Raw genomic sequence first — 12,194 nt, forward strand, 5'->3', positions numbered from 1 at the left:
AAGGTTTTATCAATGGGTTCCACCAGGGTTTCACCGTGGGTTTTACCAAGGATTTTATCAGGGATTTCATAAAAGGATTCTATCAAGTGGCTCTATCAGGAGTTTCATCAAGGGATTCCATTAAGGGGTTTCACCAGATTTCTATCAAGGGGTTTCATCAAGGGATTTCATCAAAAGAGTTTTATAAAGGGTTTTATATAGGCATTCCATTTGAAGTTTTATCAAAATGGTTATATTAAAGGGTTTTCATCAAAACATTATCCACGGGGTTTCACCAAGGGTTCACTAGGGTTTCACTAAGAAGGTTCAACAAAGGTTATTATCAAGGGGTTCTATCAGAATATTATTAAAGGGGTTTCACCAGATTTTCATCAAGGGGTTCTACCAGAATTTTATCGAAGTGGGTTTCATCCAGAGTAATCAAGGTATCACTAAAGTCCAACCTAATTCCAACAACATGATCCGATGATCATAGGAATCGTGTGCAAGTTTCACCTTGAGAGGTTGAAACTGATCAAAAGGGATTAATCCAAGGGTTTCATCAGGGATTTGTAAAAGGATTTCATTAGGATCTCATCGTCAGGAGTCCCATAAAAAGTTGTATCAAGGGTTTCACTAGGAATTTCGCCAAGGATTTTATTAGGAGTTTTATCATGGGTTCTACCAAGGTTTTATCAAACAACGACCAGAGGATCGTCAGAGTCCTACCCAATTTCAGTAACATGATCGGATGATCATAGGAATTATATGCAAATTTCACCCGGATGGACTAAAATTAATCACCAAGGTATTATTGGGGTTCCATCAAAGGTTGGTATGGATGCTAATAGAGCATCAATGATTGTTCAATCCTTGCACATTACCAGAATCCACTGACTACGTGGTCAAAATTAGGGTTCCTCTTTATATTTAACCATCTCCTCCCTGAGAAGATGAAGATCGTCATCATTATCTCAAGTTGAAGCTGATTAAATAGGGGCAACTGTCGTACCCCAAATTTTGACCATTCATTTTTTCATTTTTTCAGCTAACTCATAGTTTAGATTATTGATATGTCTAGAGTCCTATACAAGTTATTTGTTAAAGCCCAATGACCTAAAAAGTCAAAGGAGGATCATTTTGACTCGTTAGGAGTTTTGATCTCATCATACTTTAGTTGCTATTTTTTAGCTTTCTCGGGTATAATTTTAATTTTTGTTTCAAATATAGTTTCAATTAATTAACTAATTAGGATAGCATATAATCCTTACTTTAGAAAAGAAATTCGGACTAACTAGAAAAATATTTGGAGTAGGTTTATTATTATTAATTAGAGTTTGATTATGATTAATCAGTAAAGTTAAATAATTCATTAAATATTTAAATTATATTATTTTTAGTGGAAGTTCATTTTGAATAATTGGAGAAGCCTATTTGGTTGAGATCAAGGAATACGAGCATGAGAACATTGGTTCAAGTCTAACATTTACCACTTGTTAAAGTTTTTACTTTTTTTCACAAAAAATGTTTTTTTATCTTTTTAAATTAATTTTTTCTGATGGCAGATTCTTTTTATTTTAAATAAAAAGAACATAACAATGTTCAAAACAAATTTAAAATCATTTTAAGTTGGTATTATAAATCTAATTCCTAACAAAAATCAATTATTTTTAAATCAACTTTATTCAACTTTTCTGAACAAAGTTTTTAAATCAATTTTTTCTAATAAATATCAGAAAGTTAATTATTTTGACTAAATCTTATTTTTACTAACATCACAATTTTTTTCTTAAAAACTATTATTATAAATAATTTTTTTTAATAAACATCATAAATCTTTTATAACTAAAATTCTGAAATAATTTATAAATCAATTTTATTTTCTAACAATATTTTTTAAAGTATCATAATAGAAAATGAATACAACCAAAATGTCTAATCTATTTCCAATTAACAAAATCCTAATTTGTTTCAAAATCACTAACCAAAATTAATTTTCAAATCAAATCATAATATATAATTAGAGGTTTAAATTGCGATTAGGCTTAATTCTATAATTAAATATAATTGAATTAATAATTAGTCAAATATTTAATAATTTCCATTTAATATAATTAACAAGGAATATAAAATAGGATTAATTATGAAATATTAATTAATTAGAGAATTTGAGTTAATTTATGAGATAACTTTGGGATAGTGGAATCACTTCTTGGGATAAGTTTAGGATTTTGATTATCTGATTAGGGATAATAATTAAGGGATAAGGGATATAAAATATAATATTAATCTTTATAATTAAATTGTTTTTATTTAACATAAAATAATTATACATCTATTATTGGTTTAAATTGAGATTAGGCTTAATTCTATAATTAAATATAATTGGATTAGTAATTAGTCAAATATTTAATAATTCCCATTTAATATAATTAACCAGGAATTTAAAATAGGATTAATTATGAAATATTAATTAATTAGGGAATTTGAGTTAATTTATGAGATAACTTTGGAATCACTTCTTGGGATAAGTTTAGGTTTTGATTATCTGATTAGGGATAATAATTAAGGGATAAGGGATATAAAATATAATATTAATCTTTATAATTAACTTGTTTTTATTTAACATAAAATAATTATACATCTATGATGCGTTTATTTTCTAAATCAAACTAATAATTATATATTTGCAAATGATTAGTTTGGATAATTGTAGTTATAATATGGGATAAGGTTATGCGATAAAACCCTATGATTTCAAGGGATAAAAATATATGGGATAACAATGAGATAATTAAGGGGATAACTTTGGGATAATTTTTGGGACAATAAATAGGAATACATTTTTAGGGTTTTAGGGATAAAGGATATAACCCTTGGGTTTACATAATTACCCTTTTAATTTTTTTTCTTAAATAAACTAATAATTATATTTTTTTGCAAATAACTAATTTGGATAATTTTAGGATAATATGAGATGATTTTATGGGATAAAACCTGAGGCTTTTAAGTGATAAAAATATATGGGATTACTACGGGGTGATTTAGGCATAACTTAGGGATAATTTTTCGGATAATAAGTAGGGATAAATTTTTAGGGTTTTAGACATAAATTTTTTTATAATAATATCAGGGATAAAAATAAGGACAAACATCAGGATAAGGGATATGATCTTTGAGATTATATAATTAAACTTTTAGTATGTTGGTTAATATATATATATATATATATATATATATATATATATATATATATATATATATATATATATATTATATATATATATATATATATATATATATATAATATCATTATGGGTTTACTATCTTAAATCAAAATAGTTAGATTTTTTATTCAATCAATCAAAAGGATATGTCATATAAATATATAGTATTTATTTTCAAGAATAAATAATTTTTTTTAGTAATCAATAATGAGAATAATCATGGGATAAATAATTAGGGATAACGGATATAATACTTGGATTTATATAATTATCTTTTAATTTATTTTCTTAAATAAATTTATAATTATATTTTTAAAATAGTCAATTGGATAAAATCAATCTAAACACACCTCAAACTATAAGTCCTCTGCCTTGCCTTAGTGCATTGAGGTATTTTTCAAAATCAATTATGATCTTTGAGATTATATAATTAAACTTTTAGTATGTTGGTTAAAATAACCATATATTTATATACATATATATATATATATATATATATATATATATATATATATATATATATATATATATATATATATATATATATATATATATATATATATATATATATATATATATATATATATATATATATATATATATATATATATATATATATATATATATCAATCAATCTAAACTCACCTCAAAATATAAGTCCTCTGCCTTGCCTTAGTGCATTGAGGTATTTTTCAAAATCAATTATGATCTTTGAGATTATATAATTAAACTTTTAGTATGTTGGTTAATATATATATATATATATATATATATATATATATATATATATATATATATATATATATATATATATATATATATATATATATATATATATATATATATATATATATGAGATTAATTGAAATACACTGTCAGTGTAAAAGGGTTTTACACCATCACTTAATTATAGACGTTGGATATTAAAAGAAGTTTGACTTTTATTTTAAAAATCTATAAAGTAATACAAACGGGTGATGGTGATGAACTGACGGTGTAAAACTTTTTACACTGACAGTGTATAGTAATTAATATCTCTATATATATATATATATATATATATATATATATATATATATATATATATATATATATATATATATATATATATATATAAGTACTATACAACAACGTGTGCGTAACACAAAATTCAATATACGATCTGTAGGCCATAGAATAAGTAATGAAGCCAATATTGAGTGATTTATGCAAAAGAGTTTTCTTTCCCTCATAGTACACCAAGACTTTCCAAGAGAACGAACGTTTCTGTACATAACATTATTAAATTGTACGAACATGTGGGAGGAAGTTATGGTGAAATTGCCAATGCTTGAAACTCTTCTATGGGGGACCTCTTTTAATGGAAAGGGATTTGTTGTTTTTGTGGGGGTCCCATTCCAATTTCAACACCATATAGCATAAATATGGGTTGCATTTAACTGTGTAGTTTTGATTTGACTAAGGGATACCCTTCTTTTGTCATGTCCCACACAGTCAATTGGGTATGATAGTAGTGATTGTGTTGTCATGAAGGGTCATTGTTGCATGAGGATTCACGTGTCATGTCATTTTTGTATACTATTGAACTCTATTTTGGAGCAGAGAATGCGTTGGCCAACTAGAAAACCTTTTTATTTATATTTATGTCTTGTTTTTATTTTCAAGAAAATAAAATGTACAAAGTGTAACCTAATTTTAAAAATGACTAGAAATCTAGAACGGTCTCACATTTTGGTTCCGCGGTAAGAGTATATTTACAAATACTTCGACACTTAAACAAACATGTGACGGTAAGTATGAGATTTTAAATGATAGATTAGAAAAATTATTGGGATAACATTTACATAGAAAGAATAGAAAAAATAGTGGAAAATAGATTTTGATGGTTTGAGCATGTAGAAAAAATACACGTAGATTATATGATAAGAAGAGTATATTAGATGAATATGATAGTAATCTAAGGATTTGGTTGTTTACTTTAAGGATTTGGTTGATATGTGATAGTAATCTAAGGATTGTGAAACATTTCATACACCTTGAGATTTAATGATTAATGTATTTAGAGGATGATATATTTGGAAATCAAATAAGTAGAAATTAAAAAGTGTTTTTATGAATTTGTTGAGTTAATTTCTTGCAACTCATTTGTAGTCTTTAGTTGAAACTCTTGATTGGTAGCGGATCACAAAGTTGTGTGATCTATGTGCTTGCAGATACAATTGTGTGAAACTGTTAGATGATTGTGCTTGTTTTGATAATGACAACACATAAGGTCAAACAATGTTCGGTGAAGTCTTCGATGATATGTAGTACACAAATCTATAATGATTTCATATGAACAAAGAATTTATCTCAAGCCTCATTAGTTAGAAGAGTCAAGTTCCAGATGAAGTGCTAAATCGATGATGAATCAAGCAAGGGAACTTAAAGCTCTAAATTTATAGAAGAGAGGAAGTGTGAAAGCTCTCTTGGTCATCTATTTAATGTGTGTCTGACTGATTAGTTGAAAATAAAATTATAAGAGTAACTCTCAAGATATTAAGGCAGCTCACGAACACAGTTAAATATGTTTTGAAGTCTCTCTCATTTGATAAAACACATGAAAATATTTTTATACGCGTACTTAATTGAATACTTGTTTAATTAATTCAAAGTTCTTTTTACACTAGTTAATTGGTTAAAACATTAGGGTTAAGGGATTAACTCATTTGTAATCCCTCTAAATCGATTAAGGAAGTCTTTAATCGATTAGTGACAAAGTTTCTAATCGATTAAAAACTAGGTTTAATTGATTTGAACATTAAAAAATCCCATGGATATTTTCATCTTTGAACGGCTTATCCTAATTATATTTTATACCACTTATCAAAATTAAAACTATTATATCTAATATTCTACTCTCTTTTTTTCCTATATTTTCTTACTCTTCAATAAAGTTGTATTAGTGTCAAGAGAGTGAAAATACTTGTGACAGTTTGGTTGTACTTGTGCGGTGTTGAATTTGTTCTTATTAAAGGGTGTGATTCTCTTGAGAAATATATTTGTTTGGTTCTTGATATTATCCTATGAAAACTTCAGTTTGGTTCTTGACATCAGTTAGTTAAATTCTCTGTTTGTTCTATTAGCTTAGCCACATAATAACTTTATTTGGTTTAGGGAACAACTTGTGTAAAATCTCTAATTTTTTGTAAGAAGGTTAGTTGGCGTATCATTAAAAGCTCAAAACTTATATTTAGTGGAACTCTCAAGAGGAAACACTTGGGGAACAAGAGTAATTCAAACGGTAGGGCGAACCTATATAATTCTTGGGTGCAATCTCTCTAACTTTATCTCTTTACTTTTTATCATTTATTTTAATTCCCCTCCATTTACTTTTTTCTCCCTCTTCTTTGCTGCTTTATCTCTAATAGACTAAAATAAACAGTTTTTAAGAAGTTTTTTTTTTAAAAATATTTTCAATTTTTAAATAGCACAATTCAACTGCCCCCATTTTTTGTGTGTTTAGAGTCACTTGCTAAATAAGCCTAACTCATATTTTAAGACTTATCATCATAGGTGGAAGGAATGAATTCAAAAGATTTGCTAAACATCATTTAGTATAGAAGTGCATGCTTTATGGAAAGAGAAGATGGAAATCTTTATAGAGGGAGTGTATTTTGATATTTCGAAAGCCTTATAAATAGTCTTGTTATTCTCACATGTTAAGTTAATGGTGTTGTGGTAATTACAGAGAAATATGATTGAACCAAAGAAGAAAGAGAAAAAATGCAATGTAGTTTGAAGGTTTTGAATATCATCACTTGGTCTCAATGAGTTTTTGCATGTTTTTCATCGCAAGACTGCAAACGAAATGTGGGACACCCTTGATTACCCATGAAGGAATAATCGAGGTAAAAATGGAAAGGATGAACACATTAACCCATGAATATGTACTCTTCAGAATGATGCAAAAAAGATTCATCTACATTGTAAATGTGAGTGAAACTTTCGTTAGATGTATTTTGTATGACGTCAAAACTAGGATACTTTAGCATTAATGTATATTGGACAATATCCTCTGATTCTCTAAGTTCATCTTTGCATTAGAAAGCATAAAATCTTTTGGAAACAACTTGGAAAAGATTTCATGCATAAAAAATGCATAAAACATATTTTTTTTTGGGAAAACTTACAATATATGTCGACACATACGTCTACAAGTTGACCTATAGAAAAATAATTTTTGCTATAGGTCGAAACATGCATTCCATAGGTCGACATCTATGATGCAATATTGAAGCCTGTGGGTTCTGACTCATGTGTCGTCTCTTCAGGTCGACACATAGGCAGCGCATGATACACACAGGTCGATACATGACCTTATACAAGTCGACATATGCGTCGAACATGTCAGCACATGACTTTCATAGGTTGACTTATGCGACGAAAGTTTTCAAGAATTCAAAATTTTTTCAAGTCTTGTGCATTCTCTTTGTCTCCAAACATGCATGCATATAAATACTTCATACATACATCATTGTCTAGCAAGGTTTATAGTAAGTAAAACCTCTACGAAATAAGGATTTAAAAGCATTCTCATCATCTTCAATCACTTTTCTATGCATACACACAATCATATTACACATAATCATTTTTTAATTGGGTACCATTTAGATTAGGGTTGATAACGTCTAATTAGGTTATTTGTGTTGGTGTAATCCCTAGAGGCCAATACTTTTGATACTTATATCAAATTATTTATTAATAATAAAATGTTTTCTCTTTATTATGTTTGTTTAATAAAGTCCCTAGAATAGGTAGTCCGTTTAATGTATCCCATTAAACATAAGAGAACTATTCTTAAAGTATCTGTAGTCAAACTTTGTTGAGAAGTGGGATAACATTAAAGCATTAAGACTATTATGTATATAGACTGATGATCATATCTCATGGATCATGGATAAGGAGTTATCAAGTGTTAAACATAGGTATGAACATTAGGAGTAATATTTATACTGGATTGACCTGCTATGAGAATACTACATAGAATGTTATGCAAAGTGGCATAAGTTATTCTCATGGTGATAGTGGTGTAAATCACCCTTCGACCTAAAATCACTATGGACCCTAGATGTAGAGTCGAGTGCTTTATTGATGATCAAACATTGTCCGTAATTGGAAGACCATAAAGACGACTGATGGGTACTCCACGAAACATGTTGAGGGACATGAGTGACCTAGATGGAATTTTCCCATCATGTGTAATAGGATAAATATCTAAGGGCCCAATATTGAATTGGACAAGGATGACACGATCTACGCCTTGTGCTCAATATAGATATAAGGGAAAAAGGGTAAATTATACATACAAGTATTATCACAAAAAAAGGTTTTTCAGATCACATGACATTTTCGTGTCTTGGGTAGCAGTGATGTGTTGCTAGATACAAATCACTGTTTATTATATTAAATACGTGATTTAATATAATTGTCAATGTCACGAAAACCTATAGGGTCACACAAAAAAGGACGGATTGGTGAAAGAGAGAGTAAATAAGGAACACCGTAAGTTACAGTGCATTTAAGTGAATTGTAGAACATCATAAGGTACGGTGCACTTAAGTAGAATACAAAATATGGTAAGATACCATACACTTAAGTGATTTTAGGTATACCATAAGATATGTGCCACATACACTTAAGTGGGTTTTTTAGCTTGCAGCCCACACAAGTGGTTCTATAAATAGAATCCTTGTGTAGAAGCATTTCACTTGATGAAATTCTGTTCCTCTCTCTCTCTCTCACTCAAAACCTTCATTTATAGCAGCTAGCACTAAGACTGAAGGAATTCGTTCGTGTGGACTGAGTGTAAGACCCCAATTTGGACCCTAAGATCCCTCATGCAATTTCATCATAAGCATAAGCATTGGGATCATATCTTGGCATCCTCCTTACCCCTTTTCACTGGGTTTGTTTTGGGAGAGATCACCAAGCACTTTGTGATTATATCATACTTGTATACTATCATTTTACTAACCAAAATACCAAAAATATGTCTTTGTATCTATCTAACTCTTTTGTAGGTAGGGCATGATCTCATTGATTCATTGATCACGTCTAGGGTTTGAGACCCTCATGAACAAAGAGCACAATCAAGAATCAACTCAAGAATGGTTATGAGCATCATATATGAGCCCCAATGATTCCTACATGTTATATTGATCAAGTTCGCTTCAAGAGTTTGAGGGTGATTTGCCTTGGAAACCCTAGTTTGACTGGGTACCTTGAGTAACTTCTCCAACAAGCTATCCCACCAATTGATTAAATTTCTCAAGGGATACTTCAAAATTCATCATCTTATGCATATATGATCTACCATGAGCCAAGAAAGTCAAGAGAATTGGAAGTTAGCAAGTTGGTTGATGGTGGTTGGCTAGATGAATTCATCTGATCAAAATTGGGTCTCCCTAGACCCTATCTCCTACAATTTTCACCATATGAAAATGATTCCAAGAGAAAACGTACTCTAAAAGACATTATACACAACTTTCATGTTGAGATCTAGATCTAGTTTTTCTTGGGAAATCATTTTCTATGATGAAACATTATAGGTCTTTTTGTCTAAACCCTAATTTGAAAGTCAACTTCCCAAGGTCATAACTTGCTTAATTTTTATGATATGAAATATTTCCAAGTTGCACAATCAAATTCAATGTGTTTACTTCAACTTTGGTGTTTGGAGTGGGAGTTGATTCAACTTATTTGAACATGTGATATGAGGCTACATTATAGGTCACTTTTGACCTATATCATTGATCAAATGATTTTGCCAAACTTCAAAAATGCATAACGCTATCATTTAAAATCCAAATAACATGATATTAGTGACTATTTTGAAGGTCTTTGAGAGAGCGAAAACTTTGATGAAGACACTTTTCTCATTTGAAGCTCCTATAAAAAGTTAAGCAAGGTGAAAAATTTTTATATGTCAAATTTTTCCAAACTTCCACCTCAAATATCTCCAAGTTCCAAGCTCCAAATGGAAAAGTGTTCAACATAAAACTTGTTCCTCTTGATCTCACCTTTCCAAAGAGCTAAAATTTATTCATTTTGGATGAGAAATGCATAGGCTGCGCATGGCTTAAACAATCTGGTATCATGTGTCATGGATCAAACTTCAAACAACAATGCTCAATTTCCTTGCAATCCAATCCATCTCCAATGCATCTGAACTTCATTTTGGACTTTTAAACAATCATTTCATGGGCCTATGCGCGCCCATGCACCATGCTTTCATAATTTTCCAATTTTGGAAAGTAAAAGTGAATGTGCAAATATCATCCAATTCCCCTATATATACAACTGCATTTGCTCAGAATTATCACACACACTGCACCAACTTTGAATCCCCATAGAAAACCCTTCATACTAAGAGGATAAACCTCAAAAATTCAGTTGAATTTGAGCTTGAATCTCCACTGTTTTGGAATTCAATTCTCCAGGAATCCATTGATTCTAAGCCTTTCCATTCCTCTTATGCAAGCAATTGAAGTGAAGTAAAGCACGATTCAGATCAAGATCTAGCAAGCTCAGACCTTCATTGAAGGTAATTTGCAGAAAATTTGACCTCTTCGATTCTCCTTGTTTCTTGCACAATTCTATTGATTATTGTGTTGGATGAAGTCCTACCAATGTAGGCAAGGTGTTTGAGTTGCTTTGAGGTCAAATCGAAGCAACTCAGATCATGAACCTTATTTTTCAATTCCACATATCTCTTACTATAGTTGGAATTGGAAGAAATGGATGTGATATCCGTGCTCAGTGATGTTTTCTCTTTAAAATCATGTCCCTGTTTGAAATTTTGGTGATGGTTCATGATGACCAGTCCGGCGAAGCTCGCCGGAGAAGACAACCGGAGCTCTGGCTCCGGTGATGAGGTGTCTTTGGTCTAAACCATGTGATCCAACCTCCACGTTATAATCTCAGTCATTCCTTTTGATTAACATGTTTGCAGCGCAGTTGACACACGTGTTGGTGGAACACGCGATGTGGATCATCAGATCTGCCACCTCAATTAATGAGGGAGATCTGATGGTCCACGTATTTTAGCATTTTTTTTATTTTTCATTTAATTCCATTTTCTTCAATAATTCATAATAAATTTAATATTGATCCAAAAAATATGGGACTTTCACAAAAAAAAATCAAATATTTTTCTCTTTCATATTCTGAATTAAAATTATTTTTTGGATCATTATTAATATTTTTCATGAATTAACTGAATTTTCATTTGTTTAACCTATGAATTATGAATTTTTTTATCTAAGGTCCTTTGACCTTGTTTGACCTATGATAAATCACATGGCCATTTATTTGGTGTTTTGATGTGATTTTAGGATTTGGACAAAACATATTTGAATTTAATGCATTATTTTAATATTTTTAATTGAATAAATGTCATTTTAATTGTGTTGACAATTTGGATTGACTTATTTGAGTTTCTTATTTGTTGTTGGGCCTTGGTCAAGGTTGATTTGACTTTGTCAAGTTAATATTATTGGATTTAGGGGATTGATTGAATGTACATTCCATCTCCCAAAATGAATGAATAACATTAATTTGGTAAACGTCCTCCTTTGACCAATTTGTGATCTCATTCATACCTTTCCCTCTTCATCTAATTCCCCTTCTCCATCCATTCATTTCAATTGGCCAATGATATCTCAAAGTCCTAATGCTAGTTGATTGGAAGATTAACATGAGTATGGATGAGATTAGGCCACACCTTTTGCATATTTTTGTGTGTGGTATGTTTAATGAGCATAGTTCTTAATATTATGTCTCCAACATGCATTAACACCAAAAGTTTATTGCCCGACCTCAAATAGTTGTGACTTCTACATAAGTCAAATTACAATTGCTTAACATAGCGCTAAATTTGTGACATAAAAGGCATAAGCATTCTAGTTAGTGAGATTGTAAGTCTCCCCTCTTCCATGGTATTGTGTG

This window comes from Lathyrus oleraceus, chromosome 1 (assembly GCF_024323335.1).
Source record: "Lathyrus oleraceus cultivar Zhongwan6 chromosome 1, CAAS_Psat_ZW6_1.0, whole genome shotgun sequence".
Taxonomy (NCBI): Eukaryota; Viridiplantae; Streptophyta; class Magnoliopsida; order Fabales; family Fabaceae; genus Lathyrus; species Lathyrus oleraceus.